We start from the raw sequence: 23,318 nt of genomic DNA, 5'->3' as shown, positions 1-23,318 counted from the left end.
CTGAGCAGAAAGGCTGCTGGCAACCTCTGAATTGATCTGCACACTCATCCATCAAACATGCATTGAGTAACTGCTGCACACTAGATTTTGTGCAAGATTTTTCACATTGCCTTCAAAAAAAAGATTGGCACTCACATTTGAAAAAGAAAAGAAACAATAAAGAATTCAGGAAGACACAAGAAGTGTCTTACGTTCTTGAAGAACTGTCAAACAAAAAGAGTTTAGTTTTCATTTCCACATTTCCAGAGAGAAAATGAGGACCAAGTCATGAAAAATTAGAACATAGAACATTTTCATTCGTAGAAGAAAGATTTTTCTACCGATTAGACCCATCTGACAATAGGATTATCAAATCTTGAAAAATAGAGAGCTTCCTATTATTGGAAATAATATACTATTCATAGTATAAAAAATAATTTATATTTAATACAAATAATGAAAGTGAAAGTCACTCAGTCATGTTCGACTCTTTGTAACTCCATGGACTACATTACACAGTCCATGGAATTCTCCGCCAGAATACTAGAGTGGGCAGCCTTTCCCTTCTCCAGGGGATCTTCTCAAACCAGGAATCAAACCCAGGTCTCTCAAATTGCAGGCAGATTCTTTACCAGCTGAGCCACAAGGGAAGCCCAAGAATACTAGAGTGAGTAGCCTATGTAATTATGATATATTATATAACATATAAATAATATAACATAATATTTCATTGTCCTCTGCCCCCTCTTGATGGGCATATTGGGTTTCTAAACATGTCATGCCATTTCACAGGCATCCCTGGGACTTACACCTGTCCCTCTGCCTAAAAAGATCTTCCCCCAGCACGTACGCCTGGTCACCTCCAAACCAAGGTTTGAAATTCTTGGGACCCTTCCCCAAAGTTATCCTATTTTCTGTGATTCTGTTAAGACATTGTACACCCTCAACTAGAGTACTTTCATAGTTTTAATTTTTGCAATCTATGCCATCCTCATTTGACTATGTGTAGGGGAGTAGGATTATGTCTCTTTCCATTTTATGTCACTTTAAGTGCTGATACTCTGTGTACACATAAGATTCTCAGTTAAAGCACTGAATGATAATCGGTAAATTGCTCTACCTTAAGAACATCAGAGAAGAAAGAACGTCAGAGAAGAATCATCTTAGATCATTTCTACATAGGATTGATGTCAGTGAGGGTAGACTAGCCCTTTGCTTAGAAACAAACAATCCAAGATCTGGAAGATTAACCCCTATTAGTTTATTTCTCTTTCATCCAGGATCATCTATAGGTTGGGTATCTCCCCAAGTAATCCCTCTGTGCTGTGACTCAGGGATCGAGGATGCTTCCTCTTGCATCTTCACCATCCCAAAACAAGGTCTCCATGGTCTTCATGGCAAGAAAACAAAGATGGGAAAATCTTAAAGGTGTGCTTTTTTTTTTTTTTTCCTGTATATATCATTTAGAGGTAACAAACTTCACTTTCACTCACATTTCTGTCCAGAACTAGCTCCATGGCCTCATCTAATCCCAAGGGGAACTGGGAAATATAAGTTTCCATAGACCTAAAAGGGAAGAATAAGACACAGGATTTGTTGAATTCAAAAGTATAGTCTCTGCATATGGTCATTGGGAGAGAGTAGAAAATATTTTTAGATATTAATGTTTGCTATTAATGTTTGCCATTCTTCAAAAATAATGTCTTTGAGCATTAAAGTATGTACTGAATTTATTCAATTTATCCATGTACTAAATATTATGCAGTAATTTTAAAAAGTTGATATAATTTTAAAACAAAAGTATTATAAAATAATATATATAGCATGTCTTCAGTTTTCTCAAAGAGTAATACATATGTGCACATACATCAAAAAGGAAGAAAGGATACATACCAATGACTCAAGTCTGGTTATCTCCAGAAGGTGGTGTTACATATTTTTCCATTTTGTTCCTTGTGCTTTTCTGTATTTCCTATTTTTCTTGATGGACGTGAGTCGCAGTGAACTCCAGGAGTTGGTGTTGGACAGGGAGGCCTGGCGTGCTGCAATTCATGGGGTCGCAAAGAGTCGGACACGACTGAGCGACTGATCTGATCTGATTTTTTGTAAGAAAGAATTATTAATTTTGTTATCAAAAAAAAAGGAATTTTTCCTCCCAATTTACCAAAATAAGGTACCTGCTGAGCCAAGAAACTATTAAATCACTCAAGAGTGGAATTATCTTTTAGGGCTTTTTGTTTCCATACTCCTGTGGACTCATGAAATCCACGCAAAGAGAGCAGGGTTTTTGCCTTCTCCTGAAATGATCGGTCTAAAAATAATACCCTGTGGAGTTCAAACTTCACATGTGAGAAATGCCAAGCCTAAATTTAAGAGGAAAAATCACCAGGTTGCAAAAAATGGTACAAGCACAGGCCAGCTGCTGGACGAGTGACCAGGAACCCAGGGTTCAGCTGCCATCAAACCCACCCAGGAAGGCATCTCTAGAGCCCTGCAGAAAGGTCAGGATCTCAGGCGTACTGTGAGACAAGGGAAAAGAATACAGAGAAAGGCTGAGTCTCTCCTCAACCCCTAGTTGAGGTTATACCAAGAGAGAAGAAACAGTCTATCTGCTGCAGCTCTTTCAAAATGCAGATGCAAAATAGCAGTCTCAGAGAGGTGCTGTGACCTGCCCAGGGTCACACAGCAAGTTAGTACCTCAACCAGAACTAGAATCTCTGTTTCTTGGCTCCCAGTTTTCGATTTGCTTTGGTTTGTTTGTGTTTTCCCATTACGTTTTACTACTTTCAATAGCAGCCAAAAGTTAGATCACCTGGTCCTTGTGCAGACTGCCACAGTCATCTCTGAGACTTTGGACAGAAGTCCAGTCTCTCTTGGCCAGTCTGGGAATAATAATATCTGCCCTACTGACCTGAGTTTATTGAAGGTGAATTGAAATAATGGATCAGAAAGTACTTCTAAACGTTGAAAGAGAGACAGACAGAAAGAAAGAAAGGAAAGAAAGAGGAAAGGAAAAAAATCAGGAGAGGAATGAGAAAGGGAGAAACAAACAGAGTGGGTTGCTATTATCAGAAATATGCCTATTTTCTTTTTTTAAATTAATTTAGTGCCAGCTGGTCAGGGTGGTATGGGTACCTGAAATAACAGAATTAACAGCTTTGTGACCTGAGTATGCTGGTAAGCCAGAGAGGTCAAAGAATTCGACTCAAAGTAATGAAATGCTGCCAAACTGAAATGCTTCCTCATTGTTTCGGACTTAAATTCTCATCACCTCTTGCCTCCTGTCACCACAAGAGTTATTTAGTAAATACAGAGCTCTCCGTCTGAGTGTGTGGTTGCCCTGCACAAGCTTCCCAGAAACTCTGGTTACCCTTCCATTTCTCAGAAAGCCCCACCCACCTTCTGTTCCATGTAAAGTACCCCGTCCTCGTCAGGCACAGCGGGAGCTTAGCTATGTTCCGATTCACTGGGGAAGGGATAGAACATCATCTTGTCAAATATTTAGGGTCATTTTCTTCATTTTAGGCTTTTTAAAAAAATCATTTATTTTTGGCTGCACAGGGTCTTCGTTGCGGTGCCTGGGCTTCTTGTTACAATGGCCTCTCTCATTGCAGAGCAAGGGCTTTGGTAGTTGTGTTACAGGGGTTGAGTTGCGCTCCGCATGTGGAATCTTCCTGGACCAGGGATTGAAACCATGCCCTGTCCTCTGCATTGGCAGGGAGATTCCTGTTCACTGTGCCACCAGGGAAGTCCACGGGTTGTATAAATTTTATTTTCTGAATTCTAGTCCCAAATATTGTTCCATATACTCTTTCTATAATTTAATTTTCATATGCATGCTTCATACAGTTTGTCTTATTAATGATGAAATAATCTCATGCATTTCTTTAGGAATGCAGTTTAAGTGACATTTTGGCAACATATTAGCTACAGGAATGCAGAAGCAGTCTCTTTTGAGCAGTATTACAACATCATGCATAATTTACCTAAAGAATATTATTTTACCAGCCAGTGAATGTTCTTAGGTCCAAAGCCACAAACCCCACAGTTAAGAAGATTTAAAACTAAGTTTCTAACTTACAGATGTGTTGCTTTGATCCTCCAGGAAACATGATAACCTCAAATCACTGAAGAGAAGAAAATACCTGGAGGGTTTACTACTGGATCAAGATTTTCAGGCCAAATCCTCACCCGAAGCCTGATCTCCAAAGACAGGATCATCTCTAAGATGAAGATTCAAGACCAGATAACAGGTGACTTCCTGAGAAGAATCCAAGTTTCTTCCCTGATCAGTACACAATTCTAATCTTGTTTCCCTGGAGACTTTATCTAATCTGACTCTTATATTTATCTTTTTCATTTAAAACTGTGGGCTGAATGGTGGCCCCAAAACTGATATGTCCTTGCCCTGGTGACTACAAATGTGACTTTATTTGGGAAAAGGGTCTTTATAGATGTAATTACATTAAGAATCTTGAGGGCTTCCCTACTGGCTCAGTGGTGAAGAATCTGCCTGCCAACGCAGGAGATCCCTGGTGGATCCCATAGGTTCAGTCCAATCCCTGGTCCCGGAAGACCCCACATGCCTCGGAGCAACTAAGCCTGTGGGTCACAACTATTGAGCCCGCGTTCTATAGCCCAGGAGCCACAACTACTGAAGCCTGTGGCCCTAAAGCCCGTGCTCTGCAACAAGAGAAGCCACCGCAATGAGAAGCCTGAGCGCCGCAGCTAGAGAACAGTCCCTCACTCGCCGCAACTAGAGAAAGCTCACGCAGCAATGAAGACCCAGAACAGCCAAAAATAGATAAATAATTAAAAAGAACCTTGAGATGAGCTCTTCCTAGGCTACCCAGGCAGGTCCTAAATCCAACAGCAAGCGTCCTTAGAAGAGACAGCGGGGGAGAGGACACCGAGGGGAAGAGGAGGCCATGTGAAGACAGAAAAAGACATTAGAGGGATGCTGTCCCGAGGAAGGAACACCGGGGACCAAAGAAGCTGGAAGAAGCAAGGAGGGACTTTTCCGTAGAGGCTTTGGAGGGATGCTGGCCTGCTGACCCCTTGATTCTGGAGTTCTGGCCTCCAGAACCATGATGGAATATATTTCTGTTGTTTTAAATCATGCAGCCCGTGGTAACTTGTGATGGCAGCCACAGGAAACTTAACACCACGTGGGACTCCAGATCTGGCAGAAAACAGGTTGAGTGGTAAAGTCTTGGACTTGAATTAGAAAAACAGAATTGGGTAGCCTCTCTCCAAAAGCTCCTAAAGTATGTCTCAAAGGCTTTTACCTCTGAATCTGGCATCCAGGATTCAGCAAGGAGCCTCTAATTCCATGGTCCTGAGAATGAACATAGTCACTCTGAGTCAAAGCGCCAGACTGTGGTTCCTATCCATCTGGACACCAGGCAGAGGAAAATGTCTGCTACCTCTTTGCCTGGGGAGAAGAGATTCCTAGCAGCCAGGAGACACAGAGATTCATGAAATGTACATTTCTCTCAAGTTCTTGGTGAAGGTAAAATAAAAGCCCCAGATCTGGCTTTGGAATGAGCAGTCAAATATATTAGAAGGAATGTGCTTTTTCTCTGAAGCAATAGATAAATAAATCCCTTAGCAAGAGCCCCAGGAAAGCTTATTACGTTCATAAAATATTTTTCTTTCCATTTTAGTGCTTGGTAAAAATGAAAAAGAGAAGACAAATGGTATTTCACTGCTTGTTTTTATGTGTGTGAACCCCCAAAAAAATTCTGTAAAGATTTAATTTAAAAAAATCTATAAAGTTTCTGAAGGAACTTTGTAGTCTGAAGCTCCCTGGTAAAAAGTCATAATTTGGGGGTGATACACAGAAGGCTTGCAGAAATGCTAATTAAAGAAATCGGCTAAAAAGGAATCATGCTTCCCTGAAATGGTTCTGAATCATCAAGTCTGGGGGCTGAAGAAGGGACACAAGAGATCATTTTGTCATCTCCCAAATCAAACAGTAAACCAGAAAGATCCTCATCTGTTCTTTTCCATAAGCCTCCAGAAAAGAATTCTCATTCTCCCTTGGTAGTACAGCCAGTCAGTGAGTCACTGAGTCAATATTGAGCATTTATTTAGCACCCAGTTCGATATTAATTGGAAAGAATAAAATTGTTCTTGGCATGACTTGGATAGGCAGGAGAGATGAGACATTCTGGGAATTTGGCTTAGTAAAGTTTCTCAAGCCTTAGTCCTCGCCATTCCCAACTCTCATCGTTTTATTAGCCTCCATTCCTTCATCCGTTAAATGCAGATAAAACATTGCTTACTTCACACAGTCAATCAGAAGCTTACAAGAAAAACATGGGCTTTGAAGTCAGAGAGCCTTGACCAGGATTTAGATCCTAGCTTGATTCTTTTGTTATCGGTGTGAAGTGGTCACATTTCTGACTACTTTTCAGCCTGGTTCCCCATCTGGAAAATGCATGACTGAAGTCCCATGAAGGGCTGTTGTGAAAATCAGAGGTACTTTACAAATATGGAGCATACACATCTAATACATGAGTTATAGTTGTTAATGAGAATGTTGCTGCCAGATCAGTAAACAAAGGATGTTTCGGTGGATTCTTTATCAGCTGAGCCACCAGGGAAGCCCAAGAATACTGGAGTGGGTAGCCTATCCCTTCTCCAGTGGATCTTCCCAACCCGGGAATTGAACCGGGGTCTCCTGCGTTGCAGGTGGATTCTTTATCAAGTGAGCTATGAGGGAAGCCCCAAACAAAGGACGTTTCAGCCATCAAGGTATTGTGGCTGCCCCAAACTGTGTACCCTGAGGGGACTCAGGATGGAGAAAAGCAGGATACTGGCTCTAGAGAGCGAAGGTACAATCAAAGGAATGATTCCAGTGAGCCCAGACTCTTTCTTATTCCCTTACCTAGAAAAGTACTAAATTCATTAACCTGAGATATCTGGTTTCCTTTTAACTAACAGTAATCTTCTGATGCTCTGACTCCCCCATCTTTGTTGCAAAAGCTCCTACATATGCAGGCTCCTCTTAGAAGCAGTCCCTCAGCGCTCTCTGAGACATTGTGTCCCGGGCCGAAGTTTGCAGTTTTGTCCGTCGAGTGAAACAACTCTCAACTTTTGGTTGTGCTCTTTTTTCCAGTTGACACAGCTGCTGTTGAAAGCACCTCATTAACGGTGACTTCGGAATACATTTTAGGAATAGCTGGCTCCACCCAAAGCCCCCATTGAAATTCCATGCAATTGTTGAAGTGACAGTCCCCACTTGGTTGGATAGAAAGGTGAGTTTTCTTTTCTCCCAACACTGCCCATACCCCTCCTCCTCAGTTCTCAACCCCAGTGGACAGCTTGAGGCCTCTTACTGTTGGCATCCTCCTGCCTACCTGATGAAGCATCAGATGGGGCAGTGGTAGTCTGGCTCTGTGCAAAGGAAACTTACACATTTTTCAAAGCCAAACAGTAGGAGGATAAGTCAGCTGTATCACCAACCCTGCATCACCAAGCCTAGAAGTTCTTTCCTGCTATCTTTCATCTGGTCTCATAGACTCAGGCCAGATCAATAGGCCCACTGTTTAAGCAGCCAACCAGGGCAAAAGATGCCAGGCTCTTCCTCTCTTGCCAACATCTCTGCTTCTATGAAGATCCTCTGGAGCCCTGTACCACTAGGAGCAGGGAGAAGGGGTGGGGTGCAAACATTCCAGTCCTTTCAAAGCAAAGCTTGATTCACCTTTAACATTGCCTTCTTAAAGATGCTGAGGGCTCCTTCCTCTTGCCCCCATTTTTATTTATAAAGTGGGAAAGTGGTGGGCGTGGCAAAGACGATGGCAGGTGTGGCAGGTCTGGTTGAGCAACCTCTTACTTTTCTTCTTTTTTATAGTTAATTTACCGTGTTGTATGAGCCACTTCTTACTAAGCCTGAAAGAGATGTCCAGGCCCCCAATTCTGCTGGCAACTTAGTGCTTTTCTCTCTTCGTGTTTTTCTTTGTTATCAGATTTGGATCTTAGCCACCAGTCTTCTCAGCATCCTTTGATACCTGACTCATGCTTAATGCTGTCAAGAGATGTCACCTATGTAGACTGGACCCAAGCTCAAGTCTTAAACATTGTGGTGATACTGATATTCTGCTTTGGAAATGGAAGAGGGATAAACATGAAGGGAAACTGATCAAAGCAGTTCCTTAGATGTTCTGACATTCCTGCTTTTTACTAAAGATTCTTACATTTGATAGTCCTATTTCTTATAAGGTTAACATTACAAAGCAATGTTCTTTTTGTCCAGATAAATAATACATTCAGGGCTAACATATTTGGTCCCAAGTTCACAGAGACACTTGGATTCTTTTTCATTGTCTACTTCATGGGTCAGTTTTAACAAGTTTGGGTTGAGAAGCTATTTGTGGGCAATTCTTTTTACTAGTCAATAGACTGCCTGGTTTACCAAATTTAACTTGCTTACTTTCTCTCCTAACTTTCAAGTCCTTATCTCTTGCTCTCTGATCAAACTGCTAACAATTATTCAAACTTTTCCTTATTTGAAGGCACTTTCCTAGACCATCTCAGAAAGTTCTAGAAACCTAGATTTGTGCTACTGTACGGAGAACTCAGTGTTACATAGCAGCCTGCTTGGGGGGCAAGTTTGGGGGAGAATGTAAGGCTGAATCCCTTTGCTGTCCACCTGAAACTATCAAACATTGTTAATCGGCTATATCCCAATATAAAATCAAAGGTTAAAAAATAGATTTGTGCTACTATCGTACTTCGCACATAATTGAATTAAAGCCTGTTTACCTTGATTTTTAGTTACCTGCCCATGTAGCTCTCTGCCGCCACAAGAGTGGTGACTGGTTACCAGAATATATACCTGTTACCTAGCATATGCACTAGGGCTTCTAAAAATATCTGTTAGAATGGTCCTCCTTGTTGAAGAGAAATTCTCATCAAGAAAAATCAAAGCCTTAGCTAAATCAAAATACACTGAGTTTCAATTTCTCTATCACTCTGTCACAGAAAGAAAATAGAGTACTTTGATGATATCGATTCTCTACAAAGGCCTGCTGTTTTTCACCCCAAACCTTGTGCTTTTATGGCTGCTTAGACATTGATTTCTGGTGAGATATTCAGTTTGTTTGTTTGTTTCCCAGCATGACATGCTGATGGATCCATATTAGGCCACACTGTCCTGGCTCTCCTTTTGTGAGAATGGACTTTCAATTGCTTCTTTCGATCACTTTGCACTTCTCCCAATCTTTGTGAATCATTTACAGTCATTGCTAGTGGTTGTCCCAGCTGGACCTTAGGGAAACTGAACCATGCCAATTAAAATGCTTCCCAATTAAAATGTACCAAGATTTTCCCAGCCCACACTAACACAGTGATTAAGTCATGGTAGTCCTAACACTAGTAGAATATTTCTGCTCCACAAACTCTTCTGAGACTCCCATCTGTTTCAAATTCCTCCCCACCCAGTACTCCTGCGCATCACTTAAGAAGTCTCAGATGTTTGCAGATGCATCCTCTGTGTTGCTATGAGGACCCATTACCTTCCTCCTCTCCTCCTCTGATGTGTCCTGTTGCTGCTGGTCATGAAACCATCATGAAGCTGCCCCAGGTCCTCTGTGGTTCTGCTAACACCCACTAAAGAGTGGCATGGGGGACCACTCTTCCATCTAAGAGGAAAGCTAATTCAGCAGGTCCCAGGTGGCTGAGTCTGCACCATGCTTGAGAGTAACATGTGATGTGAAAATGCCCAGCTCCTGTGCAGTTCTGTCACGGCAGCCACCAAGTCCACATTTCATGATGTTTGGGCTGAAACAACTTTCACATTTTATCCTCCATTCCCTTCCCCCTAGGGTCGGGTGAGAGTGTGGTAGTGAGGCCATAGACAGGGTGAGTGGCAGACATGGGCACTGTTCAGAATGACCTTGAACTTCTTTATGAACCATTTATTCCAGGCAAAATCCTTTGTTCAAACTGTCTTTGCTTAGAATGATGTCAGCCCTAAGAGACCTCTGGTCTGTTTTGACAATACAAGGCTCATGGGTCCATTCAAATGGCCTTCAGACATGCCCATACAAATCTGCATCATAGAGTTAGTATAGTTTGAGATCAAGCTGATGTCCTTTTCACATTAAAAAAAGCAGAGAACTAGCAGCTCCACTTCTATGCTGAGTCTTCCTATTCTCCTATTTCTGTACCTGTTCACAGATTACAGATGACATTTAAAAGTGTGCAGTTTCTGGGACCATTGTCACGTGTTTTAATCCACAGATGATGAAACTGTGGATACCAAAGGCAGACTGTGGTCTTCTTTGATGCCCAAGATATAGGTGAAAAAGTTCAGGTTAAATTTGCTGTTGTCCAGTTGATAAGTTGTGTCTGACTCTTTGTGACCCCATGGACTGAAGCACGCCAGGCTTCCCTGTCCTTCACTATCTCCCAGTGATTGCTCAAACGCATGTCCATTGAGTCAGTGATCATCCTCTCTCATCCTCTTCTCCTCCTGCCCTCAATCTTTCCCAGCATCAGGATCTTTTCCAATGAGTCAGCTCTTTGATCAGGTAGCCGAAGTTTTGGAGCTTTAGCTTCAGCATCAGTCCTTCCAATGAATATTCAGGGTTGATTTCCTTTAGGATTGACTGGTTTGATCTCCTTGCAATCCAAGGGACTCTCAAGAGTCTTCTCCAGTACCACAATTCGAAAGCATCAACATAAGCACTATTTTGGACACATTAAGGAAGAAGGAAAAAACTAGGTCTGACCACTGCCTTTCATAAAATTGATTACTGACACAAGGGAGCAAAGAGAAAACATGGAGTTATTGCTGCATTGTATCTTTATGTGGAATACAAGGCCACTTCCACGTGATAAAATCAGAGTGGACACACCATCATAGGCATGGGGAATAGTGGATGACAAACTTGCATGCTTTGCGCTTCAGTATTTGTGTGTATGAGCTAAACGTCTGAAAGACGTCTTGAAAACTAATACTGGAGAAAACTAGAAAATGGAGTATGAAACTTTCTAAGCCCTAAGAGTTTGTGAGTTTTACTAACAAATGCTTTAGGCTAAGAAATGGCCTTTCATATTTTCCCTTTTGAATCTGTACTTACAAGACTGTTAGCAATTTTTTCCATATAATAAGATGTCAGATTCCTAAGAGCGCTTGACAACACCCATCTCCAAGGACTGTTCCTCATTGACCATGGTTGCAACTGAATCAAAGTAAATTTGGGAGGAAAATATACCTTTTTTATCATCTATGAGCAAATATCTACCTAATGACAGAGCCCATGTAACATTTACACATAGATCTGAAGCACTAGCTTCATGGGGGAAATGATAGAAAATGAAGGTCATTTTGGTTCATTACATCAGATTCTTGCAAAGCTTCAGAGACTTTTGAGCTAATTCTACATTTTTTTACACTTACCATTTCACTGCCTAGCTGCATTCTGTATAGCCATATGTCTTTACTTTAAGACCCATTTAAAAATTGCAAAACATCTTATGAAGCATTACATTTTATACAGAAATCTAAAGCAATCGAATAGCTTGTAGAAAGGCATTATATTTCAAGAAATACCCCTACAATGCTGGCTTAAGAGCGCTTCAAAACTCACCTTATGGTGGTCATTTTGTGTAGGAATTTTGAGTCCCAATATTCTTATTTTTTTTCTGCCCTTCACCTTCCACCCTTTGATAATATAATCATTGATACCATTGTTTTGGCAAACAGGTAATACAAGTCACTTTCTTACTGGAGTCAAATAAGATACATACACATGATCATTTTTTAAGAGGGAAAACGTTGCAGGTTTATGCTGCTTGGTCTAGCACAAGAAGGAGTGGCCATCTACCAGTGTCCGGTGGGCATTTCTCTGGGGCAATCTTATCTTCTGAGACTATGATTATCTATCATACAGTCAGGACTTGGTGACTGACATGTGCTTGTGGTTGGTTAGCAGGGGCAACAGTAATAACAAGGAGGACCTAATGGGAGGTGGGCTAGGCGCCATACATGCATGCTAAGCTGCTTCAGTCAAGTCTGACTCTTTGTGACCCTATGGACCGTAGCCCACAGGTGCTTCTGTTTAAGAGATTCTCCAGGCAAGAATACTGGAGTGGGTTGCCGTTCCCTTCTCCAGGGGATCTTCCCAACCCAGGAATCCCACCTGAGTCTCTTACGTCTCTTACACTGGCAGGCATGTTCTTTACCATTAGCACCACCTGGGAAGCCTGGGCTAGGCACCAATATGGCATCAAAACCAACATGTAGGCAACCTGGAAATAAAAGAGGAGTGCTCAGCATCTTCCATTCTTAGACAGGAATACACACTGAACACCTACCAGCCAACTCTCCCATCTAGGTCCATTGGTTGACACTGAGAATTTCACTTCTACCCCAGCTCCAGAAGCATTGGAGAGAATACATTTGATCTGGCCTCTCTCTTTACTTGTTACCCACAGGAGGCCATGAGATTAGAAAGAGCATCATATGTTTTAGACCCAGATGGCAATAGTAGCCTCCTAACTCATCGTCTGCTATACTTGTCTCCCTACAGTCTGTTCTCAAGATCCAGAAAGATGTTTTTAAATATTAAGGTATTAAATCTCAACTCTGTTCAAAATCAGTGATCAGTGCAAAGAAATAGAGGAAAACAATAGATTGGGAAAGACTAGAGATCTCTTCAAGAAAATTAGAGATACCAAGGGAACATTTCATGCAAAGATGGGCTCGATAAAGGACAGAAATGGTAGAGACCTAACAGAAGCAGAAGCTATTAAGAACAGGTGGCAAGAATACACAGAAGAACTATACAAAAAAGATCTTCATGACCCAGATAATCATGATGGTGTGATCACTCACCTAGAGTCAGATATCCTGGAATGCAAAGTCAAGTGGGCCTTACGAAGCATCATTACAAACAAAGCCTAGTGGAGGTGATGGAATTCCAGTTGAGCTATTTCAAATCCTAAAAGATCATGCTCTGAAAGTGTGGCATTCAATATACAAGCAAATCTGAAAAACCCAGCAGTGGCCACAGTAGTGGAAAAGGTCAATTTTCATTCCAATCCCAAAGAAAGGCAAAGCCAAAGAATGCTCAAACTACCGCACAATTGCACTCACCTCTGCTATTGCTAAGTCACTTTAGTCGTGTCCGACTCTGTGTGACCCCATAGACAGCAGCCCGCTAGGCTCCTCTGTCCCTGGGATTCTCCAGGCAAGAACACTGGAGTGGGTTGCCATTTCCTTCTCCAATGCATGAAAGTGAAAAGTGAAAGTAAAGTCGCTCAGTCATGCCCGACTCTTAGCGACCCCACGGACTGCAGCCTACCAGGCTCCTCCATCCATGGGATTTTCCAGGCAAGAGTACTGGAGTGGGGTGCCATTGCCTTTTCCGTGCACTCACCTCACATGCTAGTAAATTCTAGCATAATGCTCAAAATTTTCCAAACCAGGCTTCAACAGTACATGAACCATGAACTTCCAGATGTACAAGCTGGTTTTAGAAAAGGCAGAGGAACCAGAGATCAAATTGCCAACATCCGCTGGATGATCGAAAAAGCAAAAGAATTCCAGAAAAACATATATTTCTGATTTATTGATTATGTCAAAGCCTTTGACTGTGTGGATCACCACAAACTGTGGAAAATTCTGAAAGAGATGGGAATACCAGACCACCTGACCCGCCTCTTGAGAAATCTGTATGCAGGTCAGGAAGCAACAGTTAGAACTGGACATGGAAAAACAGACTGCTTCCAAATTGGGAAAGGAGTACGTCCAGGCTGTATATTGTCACCCTGCTTATTTAACTTATATTCAGAGTACATCATGAGAAATGCTGGGCTGGATGAAGTACAAGCTGGAATCAAGATGGCCTGGAGAAATATCAATAACCTCAGATATGCAGATGACACCACCCTTATGGCAGAAAGTGAAGAAGACCTAAAGAGCCTCTTGATGAAAGTGAAAGAGAAGAGTGAAAAAGTTGGCTTAAAGCTCAACATTCAGAAAACGAAGATCATGGCATCTGGTCCTATCACTTTGTGGCAAATAGGTGGGGAAAGAGTGGAAACAGTGTTAGACTTTATTTTTCTGGGCTCCAAAATCACTGCAGATGGTGACTTCAGCCATGAAATTAAAAGACACTTGCTCCTTGGAAGAAAAGCTATGACCAACCTAGACAGCATATTAAAAAGCAGAGAAATAACTTTGCCAAGAAAGGTCCGTCTAGTCAAAGCTATGGTTTTTCCAGTGGTCATGTATGGATGTGAGAGCTGGACCATAAAGAAAGCTGAGTGCCAAAGAATTGATGCTTTTGAACTGTGGTGTTGGAGAAGACTCTTGAGAGTCCCTTGGACTGCAAGGAGATCCAACCAGTCCATCCTAAAGGAAATCAGCCATGAATATTCATTGGAAGGATTGATGTTGAGGCTGAAACTCCAATACTTTGCCCACCTAATGAGAAGAACTGATTCATTTGAAAAGACCCTGATGCTGGGAAAGATTGAAGGTGGGAGAAGAAGGGAATGACAGAGGATAAGATAGTTGGAAGGCATCACCGACTCAATGGACATGAGTCTGAGTAAACTCCAGGAGTTGGTGATGGACAGAGAGGCCTGACGTGCTGCAGTTCATGGGGTCGCAGTCAGACCTGACAAGCGACTGAACTGAACTGAACTGAATGACATGCTCATTGGTAAAGAATCTGCCTGCAAAGTAGGAGATCCCAGTTTGATTCCTAGTTGGGAAGATCTGCTGGAGAAGGGATAGGCTACTCAATCCAGTAATCTTGGGTTTCCCTTGTGGCTCAGCTGGTAAGGAATCCGCCTGCAATGCGGGAGACCTGGGTTCGATACCTGGGTTGGGAAGATACCCTGGAGAAAGCAAAGGCTACCCACTCCAGTATTCTGGCCTGGAGAATCCCATGGACTGTATTGTCCATGGGGTCGCAAAGAGTTGGATACAACTGAGTGACTTTCATTTCACTTCCATGACATGTGGAATGTTAGTTTCCTAGCCAGGGATTGAAACCACATCCCTGCATTGGAAGTGCAGAGTCTTCACTGCTGAACCACCAGGCAAGTCCCTAGAGTTCCTCCTAATTTCTTGTAGCAGCCTCTACAAGGCCCTCCATGTTCTGGGCCTCTGTTATTTCCCTGGTTTTGTTTGCTCTCTCTTTTCCAGCTACCATGACATCCTTGTTCTTTTTTAAATATTATATACCTGGGATTTCCCTTGTGGTCCAGTGGTTAAGACTTTGCCTTCCAATGTAGGAAATGCACACTGAATCCCTGGCTGGGGAGCTAAGATTCCACATGCCATGGGTCACAAAGGGTTGGACACAAGTGAACAACTGAGCACTTATTATCTTTATTGTTCATTTTGTTTCCATCTTCCTGGAATACAAGCTCCTAAAGTAAAATAATTCCAGAGTCATTTATTCACTGATGTATCCTAAGCACTTGAAACTGCACCCGGCACACTGGTCAAATGTGAGAATGAACTCACGGATGCATGAATGAAAGTAAATACGAATTTGTGGATAATGGGAATATCAGTGAGGCAGGAAGCAGCCTGGGGAGAGACGTGTCCAGTGAGAAATGCCTGGGAGTAGAGAAGTCAAAAGATTTTTTTTAAAAAGCAGGGGGGCACATAAAATTAAATGTCCTATTGATGGCATCACTGAACTACAGCCCTCTCTTTAACGGCTAAAAAAAAAAATGATTGAGTCTTGAGAGTCCCTTGGACTGCAAAGAGATCAAACCAGTCAATCCTAAAGGAAATCAACCCTGAATATTCATTGGAAGGACTGATGCTGAAGCTGGAGCTCCAATAATTTGGCCACGTATGCAAAGAGCCAACTCCTTGGAAAAGACCCTGATGCTGGGAAAGATTGAAGGCAAAAGGGGAAGGGGGCGACAGAGGATGAGATGGTTAGATAGGATCACCGACTCAATGGACGTGAATTTGAGCAAACACCAGGAGATAGTGGAGGACAGAGGAGACTGGCGTGCTACAGTCCATGGGGTCACAAAGAGTCAGACACAACTCAGCAACTGAACAACAGCAGCAAATAGTGACTGGAACAGCCTTCAGCTTCCAAAGTCCACCAGTGAAACAGTGTGGCCAGATACACACCTGGGAGATCCACGTCAGCACAGGCAGAGAGTAAAGAACAAACACAGGAAGGAAAACTCTAGTTCAGAGGCCAAGAGTCTTCCAGGAACAAAACCTCAGAGGCAGGAGTGATTGGGCAGATTACTGATCTCTAGAAATCAGCTGAAATTGGTGGGCGTGGAGGGAAGCAGAGGAACTGCCCACAGGGTGTGAAGTAGGGGCTGGAGATAACTGATGGCAGGGGACCTCACCCTGGGTGTGGGCAGGAATGTCCAGGGCCTTTGTATGTTAATACTGGTTATACTGTAGTTCTCAACTGGGATAGAACACATAGAATGTTTAGAAAAGTATAGAATGGCACGTGATCGCCCCAGTAATCTAGAACTGGGTCTACCAGTAGACCTTCTGTCCCACACTGGGAATCTGGGAATCCTTCTCACCCCTCTCTCTCCTTCCCCCCCACATCTACTACTGTAGGGGACAAAAGAGCAGAAGCAGCCAAATAAGAAGCTTTGGACCCAGTTTATAGAGCTTCCCAGGTAGCTCAGTGGGTAAAGAATCTGCCTGCGAACACAGAAGATGCAGGAGATTCGGGTTCGATCCCTGGGTTGGGAGATCCCCTGGAGGAGGGTACGGCAACCCACTCCAGTATCCTTGTCTGGAGAATTCCATGGACAGAGGAGTCTGGTGGGCTGCAGTCCATGGGGTCACAAAGAGTCAGACACGACTGAGGGGACTGAGCATGCATGCACAACACTATGGATTTGAGTCACAGCTACTCCACTTTGCCGCTGTAAATCCACAGACAATTTATTTCACTTTCCTGAAACTCTTTTTCCACATCTGTAAGTGGGGATTATAATAGTGGCTATTTTATAGGATTGTTCTAAGGATGACAAGTTAGCATATGGAAGGCACTCGAGGCCAGGGCACAGGTAATTCCTTAATAAGTAAGAGCTAGTCATCTCATCTGGAGAAGGCAATGGCACCCCACTCCAGTACTCTTGCCTGGAAAATCCCATGGACGGAAGAGCCTGGAGGGCTGCAGTCCATGGGGTCACTAAGAGTCGGACACGACTGAGTGACTTCACTTTCGCTTTTCACTTTCATGCATTGGAGAAGGAAATGGCAACCCACTCCAGTGTTCTTGCCTGGAGAATCCCAGGGACGGGGGAGCCCGGTGGGCTGCCGTCTATGGGGTCGCACAGAGTCGGACACGACTGAAGCGACTTAGCAGCAGCAGTCACCTCATCAGTGATAAAATCCTGCTAGCCATGCCTTTTTCAGATATTTATTCATTCATTTATTTGGTTGTGCCTGGTCTTAGTTGTGGCATGGGGGATCGAGTTCCCTGACCAGGGACCAAGCTAAGGCCCTCTGCACTGGGAACTTGGAGTTTTAGCCACTGGACCACCATGGAAGTCTCTAAACATGCTTCTCAATAACCTTCTTTTCCAGCTTTATCAAGGTGTACTTGACAAATAAAAATTGTATGTGTTAGCACATTCACATGCTTATACTTTATAAAATGATCACAATCAAGTGAACTAACATGTATACACCTCACATAGTTTTAGGATGAGTAAGTTCTGGGACTCCAGTGCACAACATGTTAATATATCCTAGTATCATAACTAATAATACTGTGTTGCTGCTGCTGCTGCTGCTAAGTCACTTCAGTCGTGTCCGACTCTGTGCGATCCCATAGATGGCAGCCCACCAGGCTCCCCCGTCCCTGGGATTCTCCAGGCAAGAACACTGGAGTGGGTTGCCATTTCCTTCTCCAGTGCAGGAAAGTGAAAAGTGAAAGTGAAGTCGCTCAGTCATGTCCGACTCTTAGCGACCCCATGGACTACAGCCTACCAGGCTCCTCCGTCCATGGGATTTTCCAGGCAAGAGCACTGGAGTGGGGTGCCACTGCCTTCTCCAATATTGTGCTGTATACTTGCAATTTGCTAAAAGAGTAGATCTTTCAGTATTCTCACAATACACATAAAAAAAGATCTCCAGGGGATCTTCCCAACCCAGGGATCGAACCCAGGTGTCCCACATTGCAGGCAGATTCTTAACCATCTAAGCCACCAGGGAAGCCCATGATAATTGGAGTGGGTAGCCTATCCCGTCTCCAGGGGATCTTCCTGACCCAAGGACTGAACTGGGGTCTCCCGCATTGCAGGTGGATTCTTTACCAGCTGAGCTACCAGGGAAGCCCATACACATAAAAAAAGGTAATGTAATTGTTTTACAGAATGTGTCCCCTCCACTCCATCCAGACCATCTTATTTCCCGTCTTTTCATTCTGTTGCAATTCACCCTTCATAACAACTCTGTATCATTTATCTGTAGAACACATCCCCAGCCAAATTAAAAACAACCAAGGATTCCATGCTGCCTGAAAAGGCCACAAAGCTTTCACAATTTCATGGCCCCAGCACTACCAGTTTTCTCTCCTACCATAGCCTGTCTTCTAAAGATACTGACTTTTTTCCATGTATTTGTTTTCTGGGCCAGCCATGCCCTCTGCCCCCACTTCCCTCACTCGGTAAGGCAGTCATCTATGAAGGCATGTTCCTGGAAAGGCATATTCTCAGGAAGGCATGCTGAAATCTTATTGAGAACTCACTGGCAAAAGCCTCAATTCTAAGAACTGTTTTCTGCTTCATTCTGAAGTAAAAGAGGAGAAAAGGCTGGAATTAAATGCACATTAAGTAAATTGCTTTTAACTTGTGATTTCCAGGTTCTAAGAGCTGTTTCCTACCTACTGCAGGGCAGCCCTGACCAACCTCTGTCTTACCTCCCCGTCTCACCTTTACCTGCCAGCCTGCAGCTCCGGAGAAGATGTCCGTCCACGGCTTAGCAACTGCACAGCTGCCTCTGATTCTGAGGGGAGGGGCTAGGCAGGAGCCAGGAAAGCAGTTGAACAAAATGAGTCAGGACAATAAGGAGAATGCCGATGTTATGATTGTAGGTGCACATACGTGTCTTTCCTACTCTCACCTCTTTGGCACCTGCCCAGCTAATTCGTGCATCACAGGAGAGCACACACAGAGCACACGCACACAAGCGGGGCGCTGTCCTTCCATGACCCACTGTGTCCTGGTTGCTGTTGTCTACTGTCTCCCCTAATCTCTCTCTCACTAAAATGGAAATTCCCTGGGACTTGGTCTTTTGTTCTCTATTATATATTGATCCCTGGGTCAGGAAGATCCCCTGGAGTGGGGCATGGATACCCATTCCAGTATTCTTGCCTAGAGAATCCTGCGGATGGAGGAGCCTAGCAGGCTACAGTTCACGGAGTTGCAAAGAGTCCAATATGACTGAAGCGACTTAGCACTCACGCACATTGTACACCCGTGCACAGTATAGTAGTAACCATGGTAGATTCTGGACAAATAGTCAATAGATGGATGGATGACTGAATGGTGAAAACAGCTCATTAACATCTAACAGAACTTTCCTACTCCTTAATTGCACTGGCTTAGATCAGCCCTGGGTGTTCTTTGGAAGGAATGATGCTAAGGCTGAAACTCCAGTACTTTGGCCACCTCATGCGAAGAGTTGACTCATTGGAAAAGACTCTGATGCTGGGAGGGATTGGGGGCAGGAGGAGAAGGGGACAACAGAGGATGAGATGGCTGGATGGCATCACCGACTCGATGGACGTGAGTCTGAGTGAACTCCGGGAGTTGGTGATGGACAGGGAGGTCTGGCGTGCTGCGATTCATGGGGTCGCAAAGAGTCGGACACGACTGAGCGACTGAACTGAACTGAACTGAAGTCAGGACTTAAATCTTTTAATGAATGAGTGATGAATGGATGGATGGATGGTGGAAGACCTCACTAAGCAAAATCAGTAGAAGTTTTGCTACTTCCTAACTTCACAATCTTAAGTCAGGACTTAAGCCTCTCTGGATCTCAGTATTCTCATCTGTGAAAACCTCACAAAAGCATCTTAAAAGAAAAAAATTTACAAAAGAAAGATTAAATCTCTTCATACCTCCATGCCCAGTTCTACACCATCATCTCTCTGGAGACTTGAGTTGTTCCTCTAGACAGCATCCGATGGGTCTCCAGTTTCCATCTCTATTTCCTGTGTATCATTACCATGAATGATCACTGTGGTCCAAGACTGTGCTGCGAAGAAGAAGAGAATTTAAAGATTGAGAGGCAACCACCTGGTAGACCAATGAGAGCCAGAAGAGAACACGAGAAACACATCAAGGAGGCCTTAGGGGCACTTTCTGACAAAATCAAGAAAATTCACAGGAAGAAAGGAAAACAAAGAGATAAAAACTAAAGTGGTAAATACAGCCAGACGTCCGCACTTGTAAGGTGAACAAACCATGCAGGGTGCCAGAGGAGAGTCTCAGGACTCAGCACGGTGAAGCAGAGGGATCTCGAGTGGGTCACTCGTATCCCAGTTGAAGGGGAACAGCACCACCTAGTGTTCTGAAGCCCGAACCCACTCAGTTTTTCAACACTTCTCACGAAGAATTCGAGAATGTCTCAGCTAAAACATATTTGGGGATGAAGTATAAACAGCTGATTCATTGCCAAGTGCAAATGATGCCAACATTCATTTAATTCATTTTATGATTTGAGAGAGGGAGGATGGATTGGGAAATAAAAAAGAAGATAAGAGGGGCTTGAAAGTGAAAAGTGAAGTCGCTCAGTCATGTCCGACTCTCTGTGACCCCATGGACTATACCCCACCAGGCTCCTCCGTCCATGGGATTTTCCAGGCAAGAATACTGGAGTGGGGTGCCATTTCCTTCTCCAAGGAGAGGGGCTGAGGGTTCCGGTTAATACAGCCCTGCTAGATGGCAGAGAGGGCAGTCAACACAGACAGCAGGGCTCAGAGGCTTCTAGTTTTGCAGAGGTCTTCCATTCAGCTGGGGGAGGATAAACAGGAAGCATGTATTAACCTACCCATTGTGCTCAGGTGTAGGGAACACGGGGGAAACCATGTAGCAATCCTCACCTGCTCAGTCCTCAGTGGTGTTGGACTCTGTGACCCCACGGACTGTAGCCTACCAGGCTCCTCTGTCCATGGGACTTTCCAGCCAAGAATACAGGAGTGGATTGCCATTCCCTTGTCCAGGGGATCTTCCCAACCCAGGGATGGAACTCCTATCTCCTGCATTAGCAGGCAGACTCTTTAACACTTAGCCACCTGGCAAGCTCAACCATCCCCACAATAGAAGCAAATGTGAAGGTCGTGGGAACAGAGAAGGGAGCAATTAACTAGACACCAGAAAAAGATGCCAGATAGCCAGAGTCCTCATCCCAGCTTGACTATTTCTTTGCTGTGGGTCCAAGACAAGTTACCTTAAATGTGAGTCTCAGTTTCCTCTGTGAAAACAGAGACGGTGATAATGACCATAGCACACTGCAAGGATTAAACAGCTTGATGTATCCGAGAGAGCCTAATGTGGTGCCTAATGTCTATAAACATTTCCTCTGTGTGATTTCCTATTACAGAAGAAACTGCAGACAGGGTTTCATTGGAAAAGCAACCTCCACAAAAAGAGAAAGACAGTGGAATCTAAAGTATGACACATGTGGACTTATCTACGAAACAGAAACAAATTCACAGACACAGAGAAGAGACTCGTAGTTGCCAGGGGGGTGAGGGTGGGGGAGGAATGGATTGGGTACAGATCAACAGCGGCAAACTATTATGCATAAGCTGGATAAACAACAAGGTCTTACTGTACAGTACAGGGGAAAATATTCAATATCCTACGATAAAAAAATTTATGAAAAAGAATGTATGAGGACTTTTCTGGTGCTCCAGTGGTTAAGACTCTGTGCTTCCAATGCAGGGGGCACGGATTCGATCCCTGGTCAGGGAACAAGGCTCCCACATACCATGTGTCATGGCTTACAGAGAAAAAAAAAGAGAGAGAGAGACAGAGAGAATGCATGTATCTGTGTAACTGAATCTACTGGGCTACATAGCAGTCAACATTGTAAATTAACTATACATTAGTAAAATAAATTTTTTTCAAAAGTGACCTTTGGGATACATCCCAAAGAAGCAGATGTTCCATTTTCTAGGGTGAAGAACTCTTATCCACTTTAATTAAGGGAATAGTTCAAGAACAGTGAGAACCGAAGTAGCAGTTCTTCCGGCCAGCCAGATACATGACTTTTGCAAGAGGTCAGTGGGTGACAGCTGTCACAGGCAGGTCACCCAGACATCCCAAAGAATCAGCAGGTTACCCCTAGATGGAGAGAGCAAACACCCTTCCCTGAAGGTCCGCAGATTGAAGCCTCCAGTCTGAGGTTGTGTCCCAGAGGCTGTCTCACAGGCTGTGGCCAAAAACTCCAGGTCAGGGTGGTATGTACCACAGACCGCAATAAAAACCATGCTTTGTGAGGGCGGTCTGCTGTTTTTCAGCCTCTAATATAGACTCAGAAAGCATTGTTACTGGAGAAGGGAAGGCTTATCCCATTCCAGAGACATGGCTTCTCAAAAGCACCAGTATTTTCCTGGCTGGTGGGCAACACAGAACAGATCTCTCAGCTCTCACACTGGAATTTGCAGATTCTTCTAAGTCCTGATCAACGATCACAGCAGCACTTCAGGTGAGAGGAAATAGGTATCTGCTGTGAAAATGAAACGATTTCTTTCCTCCACTCTGTTTAGAGGAAGGACAGCTTCGGTTTATCTCTATGCCTCGCTTACAGCTCCACCTAGCGTCCTGAAGCAAGTGCTTTCCTAAATAGCAGGTATTTTCCCTTTAGGAATCTTGTGGAATCCGTGCTCTTCACTTAGTATGACAATCTCTAGGTCCATCCATGTTGCTACAGATAATATTATTTCATTTTAATGGCTGAGTAGTATCCACTGTATAAACATACCACATCTTTATCCAGTCATCTGTCCTTGGACATTTAGTTTGCTGCCATGTCTTGGCTGCTGTAAATTGTGCTGCTGTGAACACTGGGGCATGTGTATCTTTTCAAATTACGGTTTTCTCCAGACATATGCCCATTAATGAAATATCAGTATCGTATGGTAGCTCTGTTATGTGTGGTACAAAAAACGTGATACAAATGAACTTATATACAAAGTAGAAATAAATCCACAGATGGAGAAAACAAACTTACAGTTTCCAAAGGGGAAAGAGGGTAACTGTGGTGAATTCCTAACCGCCAGTACCTCTAATGTGACTGTCTTTGGAAATAGACTCTACAAAGAGGTAACTCATTTAAAATGAGGTCACATGGG

The 23,318-nt window shown here is 43.5% G+C and overlaps 1 long non-coding RNA gene across 1 annotated transcript; it reads right to left on the bottom strand.

Moving 5' to 3' along the window:
- Positions 1-1,216: 1,216 nt before the first annotated feature.
- Positions 1,217-17,005, bottom strand: LOC109568325 (uncharacterized). Its single transcript, XR_002182231.2, has 3 exons — positions 1,873-17,005; positions 1,473-1,545; positions 1,217-1,369 (listed from the first exon to the last, which is right to left on the bottom strand). It is a non-coding gene; the product is annotated as an uncharacterized lncRNA (long non-coding RNA).
- Between the last annotated feature and the right edge of the window lie 6,313 nt (positions 17,006-23,318).

The sequence above is a fragment of the Bos indicus genome, chromosome 14, assembly GCF_029378745.1.
Source record: "Bos indicus isolate NIAB-ARS_2022 breed Sahiwal x Tharparkar chromosome 14, NIAB-ARS_B.indTharparkar_mat_pri_1.0, whole genome shotgun sequence".
In the NCBI taxonomy this organism is placed as follows: Eukaryota; Metazoa; Chordata; class Mammalia; order Artiodactyla; family Bovidae; genus Bos; species Bos indicus.
This window is presented reverse-complemented; position numbering and strand designations above follow the sequence as displayed.